The sequence below is a fragment of the Meles meles genome, chromosome 18, assembly GCF_922984935.1.
Source record: "Meles meles chromosome 18, mMelMel3.1 paternal haplotype, whole genome shotgun sequence".
Classification (NCBI taxonomy): domain Eukaryota; kingdom Metazoa; phylum Chordata; class Mammalia; order Carnivora; family Mustelidae; genus Meles; species Meles meles.
The window spans coordinates 4,120,415-4,139,139 of NC_060083.1; the positions used below are offsets into that span (position 1 = coordinate 4,120,415).

An 18,725-nucleotide genomic window follows, 5' to 3' on the forward strand; every position below is an offset into this window, starting at 1 on the left:
AAAGGTATGTAACGGCTCCTTCCTGCTCTCAGGCACTTTGTTTGACGGGGAGATGACAGTCACACATCAGTAATTCTAATACAGGGCAGCATATAGTAAGGGTCCCAATTCTGTGACAATCCCAGACCATCTGAGCAGGGGCTCACCTGTAAAAGAAGTGGTTCTGGGGTCCAGATTACGGTTAGACGATGAACAGAGGGAGATGATAATCCTACAGCCACCAGTGGGAACAGAGGGACAGAAGCAAAGCCATGTAATTCAGGCATCCATCAACGCTGCTCCCTCCCTGAGGGCCTGGTCCTTCTTTCCCGGGGAGGGGGTGGTTTACAGAAGCTGACGGGCCCAGAGAGTGTCTAGGGGAGGTACGATACAGGGCTGTAGAAATTCACTGGGAAAAGATCACCAGCGGTGGGCTGACTGGAGAAGACTTCAAGAAGACGGCATTGAAGCTGACCTGCAGGAGGGGAGGTAAGAGGAGGAGAATGGTAGGGTGGATGACATCACGGGTGGTCGGACAGCTCCGAGAACAGGCACGGCGACGAGAGAGACCAGCGTCAGGAGTCTAAAGTAATCTGACGCCATCGGCGCGGATTTCAGACCAAACATGTAGGAAGCACTGCTGAGTCCCTCGTCTCTTGCCCTGCTCGACGTCCCATCGACTACGAGCGCTGTCAGTTTCAAACCTACCTCTATTGCCACTGTCAGGCCCACTGACTCACAGCCTGGGGTTCTGCCCCCGGGGACCTTCGGTAATGCCTGGAGACATACTTGGTTGTCACACTGGAGGTGGGCAGACACTGGCCGGGGATGACTCTGACATCCTCTGGCACACAGGACAGCCCCCCACAACAAAGAATTTTCTGGCCCCAAATGTCAATAGGGCTGAGGCTGAGAAACAAGTCTTGTAGTCCAAGCTATTATCTTTTCTGGACAACAGCAAGAGCTTGTCCCCTAAGTGGCCTCCTTGTTTCCACCTTGCCCCCCTTTCCCAAATGATATTTTATTTTTTAGATTTCGTTTATTTATTTGTCAGAGAGACGGCACAAGCAGGGGGAGCGGCAGGCAGAGGCAGAGGGAGAAGCAGACCCCCTGCTGAGCAGGGAGCCTGACGCTGGGCTTGATCCCAGGACCCTGCCACCGTGACCTGAGCCGAAGGCAGACACTTAGTGGACTGAGCCACCCAGGCATTCACCAAACGGTATTTTAAAAATATAAGCCAATCATATCATTCTGCTTCGAAAGTCCTTGACAGTACACCTGAACGAAAAGGCAAACTCTTTCTTCCGCCGCGTGGATGCGTCTGGTACCTCTCTCTAGTCTATGCACTGTTCCCCATCGGGAGGGTCTTCTGCTCTATAAGCGGGCCAGGCTTTCTTGTCTGTGGGTTCCTGTCCCCTTCCATAGCCTTCAGATCTTATCTCAAACAGGACTTCTTTTTTTCTTTTGAGAGAGAGAGAGAGAGAGCAAGCGAGAGCACATGAGTGGGGGGTGGGGGTGACGGGCATAGGGGAGGGACACAAGGGTGCGGACAGGGAGAGGCAGAGGGAGAGGGAGAAACTCAAACGCAAACGCTCAGCACCAAGCCCGAAGTGGGGCTTGATCTCACACCCCTGAGATCAGGACTTGAGCTGAAATCAAGAGTCGGACGCTTAACCGACGGAGCCACCCAGGTGCCCCTCGAATATGACTTCTTAGGGAGGCCCTCCCCAGATACTCCTTCGGGCAGGAGCGGACTGCGTGGTTCACCACTGGATTTTCATGGCTACCGTTATGCCAGGTCCAGTGGAAGGAGTGGGGGAGGGAGAGGGGTGGCTGCCAGACGGCAGAGCCTCGAGCTGGGTGGTTTGCATGTCATCTGGTTGGCAGGAGTCACTGCCAGCCCAAGGCAAGGACGTGCCCTGTCCCTGGAAGGTCAGCCTAGAAGCAGTGTACACTGGGGAAACAACCGGAGAGGCTTTACCGCTAACCCCCTCAGACTACAGGCAGTAAAAGGGGATTCAGAGAGAAGGGATATACTGATCGGGTCACTTATTAGGACTTGGTAACTGTGAGCAGGAGAAAGACAAAACGAAATAACCACCAAAAAGGAGGAAAGGTAAAGTGCCGCACCCCAGGTGACCTGGAGAAGAACTGTGACATTAACGGAAAGAAGTCTGTCCGGGGAAAGGTGACGGAGCTGGCCGGTCTTAGGAAAATGTACTCCTTTTGGAGAACCACAAGATATCTGTGTAAAAATGTACAGCAATCAGACGGAAGATGAAACTGGAGGTCAGGAAAGGGACCGGGGAGGCAGGAGAGAGAGCAAGGCTCTCGAGTCACTTGCCCAGAGACCATGGCTGGGCCCGAGGGAACGGATGAGATCAGTCAACGAAGTGCGGTGGAAAGAAGTGTATAAAAATGTCAGAACATCAGGGTGCCTGGCTGGCTCGGCTGGTTCAGTGTCTGACTCTTGATTTCAGCTCAGGCTCTGATCTCAGGGTCATGAGACTGAGCCCCGTGTCGGGCTCCGTGCTCACTGGGGAGTTGGCTTGAGTTTCTTTCCTTCCGCCCTCCCCCAGCTTGTGCTCGCTCTGTCTCTCTCTCTAATAAATAATTAAAATCTTTTTAAAAAATGTCAGAACCTCACAGACAGGGGAAAAGGAAACAGTGTCAGACACAAAGAACACCATGAGACAAGAACCAGGAGGAAGAGGTATAGTGGAGGGACCAGAGGAAACAGGACCAGAGGCCACCGCCGCTGACATCAACAAGAAATGGTCGGGAAACTGGCAGCTCTACCCAATGGTCAGGAATTGGTTGGCATGCCCTTCTATCTAGTCTCACCAGCAGCATACAGAAACTCTCTGTTGTTTTACCATATGGACAAGCCCCTAAGGCCTAGACAGGGCACAGGATTCTTGGCATTTCTGTATTTCTTTGCCGGGGCTCAACGACAACAAGCAAAGGTGACTTGGGTACATGTGTGGCATGGTCACCTGAACGTGGCCTTTGGCCAACAGGTCCCTCCTTTAACGTCATCCCCAAATGTGGTGCGCTTCCTCATCTGCTGGGAGATCTCCCTCCAGCACAGAGGACAGAGGCACCGAGTAAAGCAGGTAGCAGGGAAAGTACAGGAACCGGCACGTGGGTTTGGGTAAAAGGTTCCAGAAAGACAGGCAGAAGATTAGGAGCTGAAGGCAAACAGGAGGAAAGAGGCCGCCCTGGGCCAGAAAGCGTGTACTGCTCTGGCCCACGTATACTACCACGAGCAGAAGCACAGTAATTTCACCCAAGTCCAGACTAGCAAACAGCCACACGGAGCCTTTACCCCGAGAAGAAAATACCACATGATCCCAGGCTGGCACACAGCCGTCGCAGGCGCAAGGAAGAGGACACTTCACCCGCGTGTGATGGGGAAAGAATGGCCCCTCACTTCACGGCCCACTGAGCCATCCCTGTATCTATGTCCACTGAGCCATCCCTGTATCTATGTAACGATTCCTAAGGAAAGCACCTGTTTCAGAGCAAACAAAACTCCTTTTAGAATATGCAGAACAGCTCCCCTCTGGGAAGAGGCTTTTTCAATCTTTATAGATAGAAGCCATCACCAGTCACCAAGCCTCGTGGACAGGGCGGTATCCCAGAATGAGTCGTCTTGCTTTCTGCACAACTCAAGAGCTCTCCAGAGAGGTCAGGCGACTCCTCACATGTTACCGTGTGTGGTGACAAGCCAGGACTGGAAGAAAAGTCTGTTACCACCCAGGCTACTTCTCAACTGAACCACCAGGAAGACAGGTTGATGGTATCCCTGGGAAAACCGGAAGGAAAAGAGAAAGCAGGGCTCTCCCTCTCAAAATGAACTAAGTAAATTGTTTCCACCCATGGAGCCAATCAATTGAAATAATTCCTTTTTTTCTTCTTTTTTAACTTTTTTTTAACTTATTTATTTGAGAGAGGGAGAGTGCAGCAGGGAAGGGCAAGGCAGAGGGAGAGAGAGCATCTCAAGCAGATTCCCAGCTGAGCGCGGAGCCCGATGCCGGACTCGATCTCACGACCCTGAGATCCTGGCTTGAGCTGAGATCATGGGTCAGACCCTTCACCGACTGAGCCACCCGGGGCCCCTAAAATAATGCTTGACTCTATGTTAAAGCCTTGAACTTAAACCCAAAGTAGACTATTTATAAACAACTATGGTAGTTAAAAGAGCACAGAAAATGCACAGTAACATTCTCAGTATGTAATTAGTAAATTCTAGAGTCCCCAAAATAACTTTACCTATCTCTCAATATCCACAGCCACATTTTGTACTGTGTTTTATAAACAATTAAGAAGAAAGAGCAAATTCCACTGTAGTGGATACGACCGTGTCTCATAATCACTCAACTGTCAAAAATAAAAATGCTGTGAGAAGAATGTTCACTTTGTTAAGAACCAGAAAGGGAGTGTAGATACATGAAAATAGAACTATTAATTCAGAGGAGAAAGTATCTTGTTTTTCTTTTTATTTGCCCCAGAGTTTGACTGAGGGATGAACGATACAGAAAGCACATCAGATTTTGACTAATGGGTCAACTCCTAAGTTGAAAAGAGACAGAGGGTGGTTTGCAAAAAAACTGACAGAGGGAAAGGACTGTTTTAGTACGACCTAACAATGACGCGGTTTACAAAATGGAAAGACTGCCTAATTTAAAATTGCACACATTGTAATGTCCACAAAAAACTGATGGGATTATTATTATAATTATTATTATTGAGGAGAAAATCTGCATTTTGTAACACGTTTCTTAAAAAACATCAAACTCTAACAAAGAATGCATTTATACTTACTTCATCAAGGCAATTAATTTAAAGAAAGAGGAAGGCAGAAAGGATTGATAAATTGAACAAGTAAAATTGACCAAAGCAATATTCTCACACAACTGTAATTAAAGTTTTCATTGATTTCCTGGGATTCATTATGTGGAATCATTCTGCAACACCAGGATCTCATTAAAAGTGAGTGTAATATATTCTTTCATTAATAACACTTGAAATTATATTTTATTTGCTAATCTCATATTCTGTCCCTTTACATGTAAACATAAAATCAATGCTCCCAATGAGGCGTGACCCATCCGACAGAGGCCCAGAGCGGGGCACTGGACAGCAAGCCTTGGGATGGCTCTGGAAGGAAGTCAAGAAGGAACCCTGCCCCACCACCATTCCTGCCAGTGAACAACCACAAGCACCCCAGGCAAAGACCTCCGCAGTGGTCTGGGAAGGTGCTTCGGATATAGGCAGTCCTGACTATTCCGCCCAAGCTCAGCTCAGCGGCAACCCCACTCATCTCTTCTGAAATGCCTGTCCTAAGACCCACTAGGGCCTCCTTCTTCCAGAGCCCATCATTCGTGGGGTCGACAAATATGTTTTCTTGTCTGCCTGCCTTCTCCAGAGAGAAGTTCTTACTTATGTTCTGTATAACATATATTTATTCTGACACAGTCACGAGTACGCCCGTCCCACCAGGCTGGAAGAAAGCAAAAGCCCCTGATGGGAACTGCCTAGGAGTTCTGCCAGAAGGCTCTGGAACAGGATGTAAGTGGTTATAGCAAGGAGCTAACTTGAAGAATAATACCACCTTAAATTAAGGTCAAAGGGAACTTTGGGTAACTGGCATTAATCTCTGTCCTGATCTCACAGCCCCGGGACTACCTCTCAGATGGATGCTATCTCCAAATCCGGGGATGGGAAGTTATTCCCCCGTTCTGTACAGAAGAGCTCTAGCTGTTGGACAGGTCTCTTCGGACCAAGTCAAATCCGCTTCCTTGAAAATACCTCCCTGTCGTTTCTCTTTCCTCGAGGGACACCGAGGAATCCCTCTCTCAAGCACAATCCTTCAATCACCCAAATGCAACGATCCCACCATCTTGGTTTCCCCAAACTAAGTGTCCCTAGGGACCAACAACCCTTGACTTCCACGCTCCTGTCCACGCCATGTGACACATTTAAGATACACACTTGTGTTTCATGGCAGCAAGACCACTCAGCACAATGCCAGGCAACTGAGGACTTAGTGAGTCAGTAATTCTCGAAACGTGGTTTCTAGAATTCTAGGTGAAATATGTGTCTGGCCACTAAGCTTAGACTTCAAAGCGGTGTCTTAAGGAACTTCTAGAGATAACAAAGCATTGCCGACAGCTCTGTGTGCCTCTATGTTGTGAGCCCGGTTACTTCTCTGTGACTCCGGGGGAATGACCGGAGACCAGTCCTTTCATCAATGTGGATTAAAAATGGTAACGGTAAAAAACAAAACTTATGTTTGTGAAGCACTTTACAGTGCCAAACTGCTTTTATGTGTATTTAAACCTCAGAAACATGGCACTTCCAAAAAAAAAAAAAAGGAGGGTGTGGATAAGTCAGGGACATGGGAAGAAACCATGAGAACTTTCACTTTATTTTAAAACACACTTTATGAACACAGTGCATTGGTACAAGAGCATATGAATTTCATTTGCAAATAACTTCATTTTTTCTGCCGTACGTGACATTCATACACAACAGTATACACATTAGAAATATACATATGTGCACGACAGGAATAAAGAAAGAAGAGAAGAGAAGAGAAACGGAAAGGAAAGAAAAAGAAAAAAAGAAGGAGGAAGGAAGAGGGAGAGAATGAGAGAGAGGGAGGGAGGGAGGGAGGAAGGAAGGAAGGAAGGTATTTTTTAAAGGCTCGATTCTCTGAGAACTACTGTTCTCTGCGCATAAGCATAATGAAGGTACTTTATTTCCCAAGATCATCAGTTAAAAATAACTATAAGGATGGTATTGGAAAACTGGTCATCTATAAACTGATTTCATCTCTGTCTTTTAAAATCTTTTTTTTTTTTTTAAAGCATGGGCTCCTAAAGAATTAAGTGAAAAACAAAATTCCAATAAATCAATTTGGATAATTATCAACTCTGGTAAAAGATTTAGTCAAAAGATTAAAATCCCCGGCTAAATGAGAGTTTGAGATTCTCTATAGATTTTAAATTATCCTTGTGATCTATTATATCTCATTATCCCTGAAAGCAGATACCGTGCAACACCGGACGGGATCCAAATCCTACAAAGCTGAGATGTATTCTCTGTAAACTTCTTGCAAATAACAAAGCTGACAGGAACAGGCAGTTAATGAACCTGTACGTGGTTTTGCTCCAGTGTGTGTCCAAGCAATGGAATCAGTTTTGTTAGCTGACCCCAAAGTTCAAAATGATGTAACTTAATTAAGAGGCAGGAATTAAGTCTCTTCTGATTTTAAAATGAGCGTGTAGTTTTTAACTTAATAGCTGTAGTGAAGATTTCCTCCTCTCTCTTCATTTCTATTAACAGCTTAAGCTTCAAATGGTTCAATGTCTAATGTAAATGAGTTTTTTAGGCTTCCTGGCTTGGCAGCATCAGCGAACCTCTTGACACAGTGCTCTCACCAACCCACATATCAAAGAAGGTGGTAATTCTTCTGCTTACTGCTAAATTCAGATGAAAAGTCAGGGGATGAGAGACACGGTATTCTTATGCCCAGCCACATTAAAGGGTATCAATCAGGGGTAACTGATTACAAACCATAACCACTTCTGGTTAAAAGATAAGACTTTTTATAGAGATTTTTAATAACACAGCTGCGAAGGTTAAGAACTTACGGGGCCTTCCTGTTTCCCTCTGTCTTTTTTCCCATTTAGTTAATGACAAAAGCTGATCCAAAAAATCCTAGTACCAAATTAAAACTCATACTTCAAATTGATTGAGCAATACTGTTACCAAAATGAAACATTTAAGTGTGGTTCCCAAGGCAATTCACCAGGAAGCATTTGGTTTGCATTTATAGTCAGCATTCAGAAAAGGGAAATGAAATATCTATCAGGTCTGTTTAAATAAATACATAAATAAAACCTGTTTATATCTAAGTTAATAATACAACACTGTATGAGATCCCAAGACTGTTCTTTCAATAATTAGTTTTTCCTTGAACCCTCTAAGCTTTTCTACTTTGTCATCCTATTTTGGGGTTCCCCCCCCGTTTTCAATAAAGAACTATTTATTCTTATTATACTTAATAAACAACATTTTACAGTGTTTGATTAATTGGAAAACTTTTCCATATAACAGATGCATATTAAACTTTTAAGATGTGAAACCATGTCTCTTGAAATATGAGTTTGGCAAGAAGGGACGGTTAGTTGAGCTTTTTCTCAGTTTCACCTCAATACTGTTGAAGCATCACTAACCAGATAGCAGATATTTTACGATAAACCTTTCAAATAAAGAATTAAGATTATTGCTCATTTAAAGTATCATTTGGATTTTGACAGGATTTAGTGTTTAATCCACATTTGAATTTTTTTTTGCCACACATGTAACAGGTCAATAAAATGGGCCTGCTCACTTGTTCACTTTGTATCGGGACCTAAATGCACAGACATACAGCTATTAATGCATCGTGATCTTCCGCACGGAAAATTTTCATTTACCCCTAGTGATTTAGTTACGCAATTACGCCGGCTACGTTATTATCCTAGGCGTTCAAGACAACTTTTTAGCATAAAGACTCTTTTCGAAATACTTTTAAGATAATCAACAAATAGAAGAATTCTCTTAATGACGTGGCTGTCCCTTTAAGGGAAAATAACTTTGCCCCCCTCAACAGATGACTCATTGACAATCTTTATGGTCACTACCTATCTGAAAAACAAAACAACAACAAAAAACGGTCTCTTAGTTGGGGACTAGATTAAAGCAAAGTTGAGTCTTCGAGGGCTCCTCTGAGCTTCTAAGCTTTCATAAGTTCCATGAACTTTCTGGGTAACACAGGAGGGCTATCTTCCGTCCCCACAGTTATGCTGTGTACAAAATAAGGTAGCCGGTTAAAAACTCCAGTAGATAATGGCAACAGGGGAAAGCGACAAAATAAAAAGCAGGCACAGGGAGGACCGAGCACAGCAGCCTGAAGTCACCTGTCCAGGTACAGTAGTTTCCAGGCACCACAGCATTCAACTAGTCCAGTAAAGTAACTGTAAAGGGCTAAACTGTTCAGAATTCTGCAGATGATGGCAACAACAGCAACAAAAAATCCCAAGGTGTAAATACAGATAAAAATGCACCCCTGTGGGGCACCTGAGTGGCTCAGTTGGTTAAGCACCTGACGTCAGCTCAGGTCATGATCTTGGGGTCCTGGGATGGAGCCCCAGTAGAGAGTCTGATTTTCCCTCTGCCTCTGCCCCTCCGCTCTGCTCCTGCTCTCTCTCACCCTCTCTCTCTCAAACAAATAAATAAAAATCTTTTTTTAAAAATGCACCCTGTATTTTCTTACAAAACACCAATATGCCCTTTTCATTTTTTGTCTCCAAATTCACCACCCCCACTGTTCTGATGATATTAAAACACAGAGCTGCTGAGCAAAAACTTTTTCCAGCACGGAAAGTAGTAACCTTGTCCTATTCTCTTAAAACTCGCTTTTATGTTTCCTTCCTTGGGCTCAATAAAGGACACGCTGGCATACTTCGCTCTGAATTGGAAACCAAGCTCTTGCTGATACCCCAAAGCGAGAGAGAACTAGGCACCTGGGCCAGTCTGACTAGCAGGGGTGAGAAGCAAGCATCTGGGCCTCCCTAGGGATTCGGATGACACATCCCCCACGGAGGAGGGAGCTGTCTACACTGGCGGGAGGTGTCGGGGGGGAAAGGAACCGGGTCCAGGGGAGAAGAGGCAAGGACAGGTACAAATTCAGAGACTGCATTGGCAGGAGGACTCAGTTGATGAGAACTAAAGCTGCGTGTTGCTCTGAAATGGGAATCGAGGTAGTTCAAGGACAGTGAAGGAAGAAGGGTAGGTCAGGGAGAGGAGGTGAGTGCGTTCTCCACAGAAGCAGAGTTTCTTAAAGCATGGTCTGACCTCCCCACCCCTCAGCCCCAACCCCACAGGAAGGCATTTATGGAGACCAGAACCAGCTCTCCAGGGCACATGAAGGCAGGCTCTCTAGGCAGACGGCGCACTTGGGGGGCGAAGCAAACAGGGCCAGATGCCAAAGCCCTTGGGGCCTGTGGGGGTGCAGCTCAGAAGTCTGGGGAGGAGAGCTGCATGGCCCCACGAGGCTCGTTCCCCCCGGAGGGCTCTAGTCTAGCTCTGCTCTGTGCCACGGTCCCCGCCCCACAGCTCTTCACTGGCACAAAGGACTGGTCTCCAGATGTGCACGTGATGGTCAAGATGACAGGGAAAGGCTGCGGACACAGCAGCGGGCATGCACTGCCACCAATGGGAAGGTCAGTGTCGCGCGGGCGAGCCAGCCTTCGGACAAGGTGCGTGTGCTGGTGGTGGTCCCCAGGAGCACTACCGGGCAGCATAGGGTTTTCTGGGGAAACTGGATGGTGAGAGGTGCGCAGCCCTGCATCTTCTTCCTGGAAGGGGACGACTGCATATTCAGACAGCCCCACGGGTGCTGGGGGGACACAGACGACTTGGCTGCCGGCAGTGGATGGGCTGGATTTTACATGTTTCACCTCTCTAAGAATTATGCCAGACCAGACAACCTCCCTTGCAGCTGGAGGCAGCCACTTGGTACCGTACTGGCCAGCGAGACCCAAGGGGAAGTTCCCATCAAGAGCTTTCCTCGCCAAATAAAAAGACAAAGTCTTGTAAGGAGGTTTCTTGTCTTGTCTTCTGTCTTCTTCCCCTCTTGTAAAGAGGTTTCAGTCCCTCTTCTTCTTTCTTTCAGCCTGGAGTACAGCATGACCACGGAGGGGGGCAGCCATTCTGGGGTCTTGAGGACAAAAGCCAAAGCAAATAACGGAGCCAAAAGGAGGAGCCAGGTAAGCTGACAATATCCTTTAGCAGCAGCTCTAGACTCATCATTTCGCACTCCTCTAAGCCAGAGAAAAATAAACCCTTGACTTAAGTCACTGTTCAAGTTTTCAGTTACGTGCAGCTGAGCCCATTCCACTTTTTTTTCCTGTTTCTCTTCTTTAAATTCGTTGATATATTTTTTTAAAGATTTTATTTATTTATTTAAGAGAGAGGGAGAGGGAGTAGACTCCCCACTGAGCAGGGAGCCCAACTCAAGGCTTGGTCCCCTGACCCAAGCAGAAATCAAAAGCTAGATGCTCAACCGACTGAGCCACCCAGGTGCCCAAATTTGTCAATATTTTTTGAGAATGATTATCATCCTCATGAAATTGATCTTGACATTCCTCTGGCATTTACCATAGCATCTTATACTTAAAATCAATTTAATGAACATTGAACTGATATAAAACAATTAAATCATCAGAAAACAGAAGAGCCCAGATACATATATTTTTCATCTAACTGAGAACATTGGCTAAGGCATCTTCATGGCCCACCCCTACCAGAAACCAACTGAAATGAATGAATAAAACCAAAATCCAGAGAAAAAGCTGCATCAGCAGTAAAGTAGGCAGAGAGGATATACTAAAACCCTCAAGAAATTATTTGTTAACTAGAGCACAGAGGAAACTCAATTGAAGACAGCTGCTGAGCGATGACTTGCTACTTTCATTATTTGACTGGCAAACAATCAGGGTTCCTAAGCACCAACTAAGAAGGAAATAGAAAAATAAAGGAAAGGAAGGCTGTCTGATGGTACCCATAATTACTTCCTAACATGGAGAGGTGGGAGCCAGGGGCAGAGGCCAGGGAGGACCATGGGTGGGATGGGCCCGCTCTATGAAAAATCCCTTCTGCACCTCAGCAGAAGCATTTACAGAGGCAGAGAAAAGTGGTCACCCCAAAAGAAAGCAGGGCCCTGCCTTGACAGCCTTCTCGCTGAGACTAGGAAGAAACGTTCCAGCCCACTGAATCCAGTTTCGCACGACACGCACTAACACCACACCCTGGCATGGGGGGTATTCTGCAGCTCAGGGGCTCGGCTGAGCAGAGGCAGACTACACTCAAAACCAGACTTGGGGAGCAAGACGCTGGCGCTGTGATTTCAAAAACACAGGGCCAAACACCTTTCCAGAAAAAGTTCCCTGGCTGGTAGCTAGCTCCCTGTGCATCTCCTCGGGCCACAGGACCTTTACACCGGTCATGTAAAACGGTAACCTCTGACCTCCAACTTAAAAGGCAAGAGGAGTCCAACAATGCCAAATTAAACCATCAGGTGATGAAGAAAAACCCAACCGTGCACTCCTTCAATTGGTCCATAATGAGCACCTACATGTGCCCGCTGTTGCTTGAGGCACAGAGGCCAGAAGGGTGCAAGAGACACAGTGCCTGTCCTCCCAGACTTTACACTCTTTTGGGGGTGTGACCGATGCCAGGAATATTCATCTTCACTCAGGAATGGATTAAGATGAGGAGAGAGAAAATGGGCTACTTGGAAGCTTTAAGAAAAGGACTCTACAACATAAAAGAAAAAAACAGCATGGAAGAAAAAGAGGTTACATAAATTTCTGAAGATGAGGCATCACAGAACCAGCAGACCCTAAGCTCCCCAGAGAATTCTGAGCCAGGAGCGGGACGTGTGTGGTGGGGGACCCTCACTCCACTCTGGACACTTGGAAGGGCACATCTGGGGCGTAACAGGGACTCCGTGAATAGCAGAGGGACAAAGCAGAAAAAACGAATGCCAAGAAATAGAATAAAAGGACTAAGAAAACGATACAGAAAGTCACTGCCATTAGCAGAAGGTTGGGAGTCAGGAGCGGTGATCAAAAGCAGACAGCAGCAAATGCAGTCAGGGCTGTACGTAACCCACCTCACAGATCTTTCTGAACACGGCAGAAAACCACAGTGAGGAAAGTAAGTGGGGGGACAGAATGAAGCCGTAATTACACCAGAGAATAAAATAACTGGTATAAATAGGAAAAACGGAGACAACCTGATCGTCACTTGACTGAAAACCTGAAAAACTCAGGAATCAATTGAAAAAAAATATATTTTTTTACTATTTCAAAATCATCAGTAAAGATATGTCGTCTATTCAAAGAAAACGATAAAACCTGAGAGACATAAAAGATTTGGATAGACGAAGATGATATATACGGTAAAGATCTCAATCCGTCCCCAAATTAATCTGTAAATATGCAGAGATTCCAACGAAAAAACTAACAGAATTTTTTGGGGTTAAGGGAAATGAGGTTTGTCCAGGGACAGAATTTCACAAATTCTTAAATTTGTGAGTCGGACATTCAACACTGGTTAATGACTTATTAAAAACTGGGTATCTCCAAATTCCACCATTGGCTGAAACGCATTTCCTGTAAGGGAAATATTTAAATGAAAATACAAAATCACAAAATTCAAAATACAGATTTAACCACTCCAGTACCATTTTTCACCCACCAAATAGGTAGACTGATTTCTAAATGTGCAGTATTATCTAGCATTTTGGGTGAAACTGTGGAGAGTTGGTTAATCTGGTAATAGTGCAGACTGCTGGGAACTTTTCTCAAGAGAAATCTGTCAGGAAAAATTAAAACTTACAGAGTCTGCATAGCCTTTGATTCAGCAAGTTCCCGGCAGGCACCTACCGGAGGAAAATGGTCATGGATATTATAGCCCCATTTGTAATCACAAAAACTGAAAACAATCCAAGGAGAAAAGGGGGTAAATAAATTACGATACAGCCATGCAACGGCATGCTATCTACCCATTAAAAACAAAAAGCGTAAAAAAAAAAAAAAAAGGGCAAAGCAAAACAAAACCAAAAGCATACTGGGCACCTGGTGGCTCAGTGGGTTAAGCCTCTGCCTTCAGCTCAGGTCATGATCCCAGGGTCATGGGATCAAGTCCCCGCAACGGGCTCCCTGCTCGACTGGGAGCCTGCTTCCGCATGCTTGTGTTCCCTCTCTCACTGTCTCTCTCTCTCTCTCTCTCTGTGTCAAATAAATAAATAAAATATTTTAAAAAATAAAAGTAAAAAAAAGCAAAAGCCCATGTCTAAATCTCTTTCAGAAATAAATGTGTAGAAGGCAGCTGTACGATGGTATGAAAAATCATTATTACTAGCAGTAAAAGCCACAGACTGCCTAAATATCAATTAAAAAGGAAATGGTTCGATAAATTCAACATATCCACACTATGAAGTACCGGGAACTTTAAGAAAGAAAAGGTGGAAGATTTAACTTTAGGGATAAAGAAGCTTGTCTGTGACACACTATTTAGGGCAGAAACCAAGTAACTGAACAAAGTGTGTTTTATGACCCTGTTTTTATAAAACAAACACATCTGAAACTATGTACGCATTAATATAATATAAAATGTAGCTTAGAGACGATGAACCTTTACCATATGCTAGGCTCAGTGCTCGTTTACTTGTGTTATCGCCCATAATCCTGACAACAAACCCATGAGGCAGGATTATCCTATTTTACAGATGAAGAAACTGAGGCTTACAGAAATGACCAAATATGTGTCCATATCACAAAGTCAATAAATGGCAGAGCAGAGACTGCAGCCCAGGCAGCCGGAGTCCAGAGGCTGTGCTGTTCCTACCGAGATGCACGGTGTGCATAGAGGAGGCTCAAACACCGTGTGCAAAACAGTTATCTACACAGGCCAGAGTGGACCTTTTTACATTACATGTTTTCTTCATAAGAAAACACTACTTTCAAAACTTAAAATTAGGGGTGCCTGGGTGGCTCAGTGGGTTAAAGCCTCTGCCTTCGGCTCAGGTCATGATCTCAGGGTCCTGGGATCGAGCCTTGCATCAGGCTCTCTGCTCCGCAGGGAGCCTGCTTCCTCCTTTCTCTCTGCCTGCCTCTCTGCCTACTTGTGATCTTTGTCTGTCAAATAAATAAATAAAATCTTGAAAAAAAAAACAACTTAAAATTAAGTCACCAAAACCAGGGCAAATATACTGACATAAAACATATGCACAGAATAATATCTCACTAAAATTACCAAAAGCATTTACATTGTGGTCTTGTATTTCCTTAAGAAGCAAACACGTACGAATAGGATGGATGGAAAAAAAATTCTAGAATATGCCAAAAATCATCAAAATGCTTATTATTTTGAACACTCTTTTCATTTTTGTCTATCTGTATTTTCCATTTTGCTTCCTAAAAGTAACCAATAAAGATAGTATTTTAACATTTTTAAGCATATCATTATTAAGACAATTATTTTAAAATATAAATGAAAAGTCAGGAAATCATAATTCTACTCAATCAATATAAAGATTCCTTATATAGTGTCTGAGAGCCAAAGATTGCAGTCAGTTGACTCTGACTTTTAAAAACTATACAAGCAATCTAAAATAAAACTATCCTCTACTCCCGTGCGGTTTTTTTTTCTTTTAATAAAAAGCATTCTAGGCTCTGGGGGAAAAATCTATACATTGATAGACTGTAGTTTGTATCAGTCCCGTCAACCGCATAATCTATTGGTTCTAACAAACAATCTATTTTCGTGTTCTGGTCTCAGAAAGCATGTTGTAGCTTTTCAGCACAGATGTTATGGGAGGGGAACCGTGCTTTTTATTGACCCATATTAAGTATAAACTCAGTTGAGTCACCAAAGCCTCTTATGATCCTAACCCAAATAAAATTTCTCCAACCCGGTGTGGTCCTTGCAACAAACTCCAAAAACATATTGTAAATAGCTCAGTTGGCAAGAGAAACTCAAGGGAGACATATTATTGCTTCTTTGTAAATTCAGTCTTAACTTCCTTTCACAGAAAAAAAAAAAAACAACAAAAAAACCTTAAATGGTATAGCACCAGCAACATTTGCTCAGATCCTGGCATGAATGTGAAGGCATCTGTCTGCGACTCCCCCTCTATCCTACAAATGAAACAGAAGTAGGATCACTGTATGGCCCTTCACTTATCCTACGGTTAATTATCGTTGGTATATTACAGCTATAAACAAAGGGAGGCAAAGAAAGACTAGTTCTATAAAAGTGATCGCTGACTCTCAGATATTTCTGCCCTGGCTATCATTAGCTATAAATGAATTGCCCAAGATGTTAAGAGTCTGAAAGAAATCAATTGATAGATACCAGGGATTTTCTTTAAGGAAAAAAAAAAAAAATCCTGCTGACTCTAAGACATGTGTGAATTCCAGTAATAAACTAAATAGGGAGGTAAAAGGTCAAATAAGGGGGTAGGGGTCACCCAAAGGGTGCTGCCTCTTTAAATGGAATAAGCAGAAGGAAATGGCTTTAATTCAATTAGCTCATCCAGAAACCTGGGGCAGGGAATATATAAAATGATACGAGGGGAAATTTACTGCCCTGGGACTTCTCCATCTGTGGTTGCAGGGGAGGCTGCTGCTCCCCTTTTCCTCGGTACATCTTGCTTTTGCATCCATGTCTTGTGTGGTCCAGATCCTGCCCCGCTGGCTTTTCCTGCTGCCAGCAGTAGCGAGGGCTGTCTGGCTCTCACAGGGCGAGCGCTCCCCACATCCAGCCAGACCATGGGGTCTGGGACCGGCCCTCTTCCTGCCCAACACCTACTTCACTTGCTTGAAGGGTGGTCCGGGACCACCTGCATCAGATCATCTGGTGTGCTTGTCAGAAATGCAGATCTCTGGGTCCTGTCCCAGACCTACGGGATCGGAATCCCTGGGGACAGCGGCCAGGAAGTGTCGTGTGAACACGTGTGCGGTGAATGCTCATTAGCACGCTGACGTGTGGGAACCGATGAGTCAGTGCACACGGACACATTACGTACTGTTAAATGAGCAATTTAATCGCGGCTCCTGATTTCAGTCTCCATGTTTTAAACATCAAACCCTGTATCCGGATGCCTGTTCTGATATACAACACCGTAAGGTACATGAAAGGAAAAGCAGGACAGCAGCAGTCAGGGTGAAGGAGAGGAAAGTGTGGCCTCCCACCAAAAAAGTGGGTCCTAGACCAATTCCCACACTTTCCTTCTGGGCCCAAAGAAATAAGCATTCTAAAAATAAAATTTAAGGAATTCTTCTAAATGAATCATATCAAGTACCTCATTTAAGTCTCTTAAGAAGAAGAAACACTGACAATTATGTCCTGATTTAGCAGCCGTCAACACTGGCTTCCTAAGGGCCAAATAAAATACTTCCTGGCCAGCCATCTTAGTAGACCTCTAACATTTAAGTGTTGATCACTTCCTTCATGAACCGTGTCTTCTCCTCCGGTGTCTGTGACTAAGCCCTTTCCTGTTTCCCTTCCTCCGATCATTTAGTTTCTCGCGGGCTCCGTTACACGCTCTACCCAATCCTTAAAAGGGGATGCACCCCCAAACAACCTTCGTCTTCTGTTCTGGTCACTACACACCGACTCCTGACAATTTTGCTGGCTACCTCCGCTTCACGGCCGAGGGCCACGATGAAGACCCAACATCTTTCAGCCCAACATCCTATCTGAGCTCCTGTCCTCCACGGCCAACCGCCCACCGAACCTCTCCACCGGGATATGCAGCAGCCGCTCAAACTCCACAAGACCAAAACTGAGCTCTTCATCTCCCCGCCAAACCTGTTTCTTCCATCGGCGTTCACACTCTTCAGCCTCCCAGTACCACTGATCCATACAAGAAAGCTGGGAGGTTTTCTAGAGCAGGGCTAATCATCTCACACTCAAATGCCTATGGCAGGGGCAGCTGGGTGGCTCTGTGGGTTAGAGCCTCTGCCTACGGCTCAGGTCGTGATCCCAGGGTCCTGGGATCGAGCCCCCGCATCGGGCTCTCTGCTCGGCAGGGAGCCTGCTTCCTCCTCTCTCTGCCTGCTTCTCTGCCTACTTGTGATCTCTATCAAACGAATAAATAAAATCCTTAAAAAAAATGCCTGTGACAGCACCTAGGGAACAAATTTATCTTTTAAGGGCAAGTGTATAGGGACGCCTGGGTGGCTCAGGTCATGATCCCAGCGTCCTGGGATTGAGTCCCACATCGGGCTCCTTGCTTGGCGGGGAGCCTTCTTCTCCCTCTGCCTGCCTGTGCGCTCTCTCTCTGTCTCTGACAGATAAATAAAATCTTTAAGAAAAGAGATAAGTGTATAGCTCTTAACCTATCACTTCTATGTAGTTTAAAGCAGCTGTCATTAGCTCTAGTTTATAGGTGGGGAAACCACGGCACACAGGGTGCTTGTGGTTGTTTCTTTTTTTATGGAACTTGCTCAAGGTCACTCAACTAGTAAGAGCCAGGATCTGAATGCAGGGACTCTGGCCCACAGGTCACTACACCGTGCTCTCTCTGAGAGCACTGGCTCAGGTGTGCGAGAATCAGGCACACAGGGCCCAGAGAACTGGAGATTGCTTGCTTCGTGGCAGCCAAACTCTTTGCTGATATGTGTCCTGACCTTTTATTTCAGGCCTCCCTAGCACTCCCCCAGCACTCCCCAAACTCTCCGTAAGGTCCTGTTCATTCTGCTTCCTCAATCTCTCTGTCCTCTTCTCTCCCCTCTCCTCCTGACCCACCACAGCCTTAGTGAAGCCCAAGTCAGGTCACAGCTGACTGCCACTGGTGTGCTGGTCATCATGCTTGCCTCTCTCTGGCCCATGCTCGACAGCCGGGCTCAGCAAATGTCTCCTTCTAAAGGGCCAGGTAGGAACTGCTTCAGGTTTTCCAGGCCATAAGTTTTCTATCACAGTCACTCAGCTCCGCCGATGCAGTGTGACGTCAGCATAGAACAAATGGAAATGGCTGTGCTCTAATAAAGCTTTATTTACAAGAACAGGCACCCCTTGCTCAATTAGCCAATATCACACACAGATCTCTTAATCAATGCTACTCCTTCCATGGAACTGAATTCGACATGCTCCCCAAACCTCAGAGAATACGATAAAAA

At 45.2% G+C, this 18,725-nt stretch overlaps 1 protein-coding gene across 3 annotated transcripts in view; it reads right to left on the bottom strand.

Moving 5' to 3' along the window:
- The window catches only part of LOC123928975 (protoheme IX farnesyltransferase, mitochondrial), a 130,688-nt gene that overhangs the window by 100,265 nt on the left and 11,698 nt on the right, over positions 1–18,725 (bottom strand). The window lies entirely within an intron of this gene.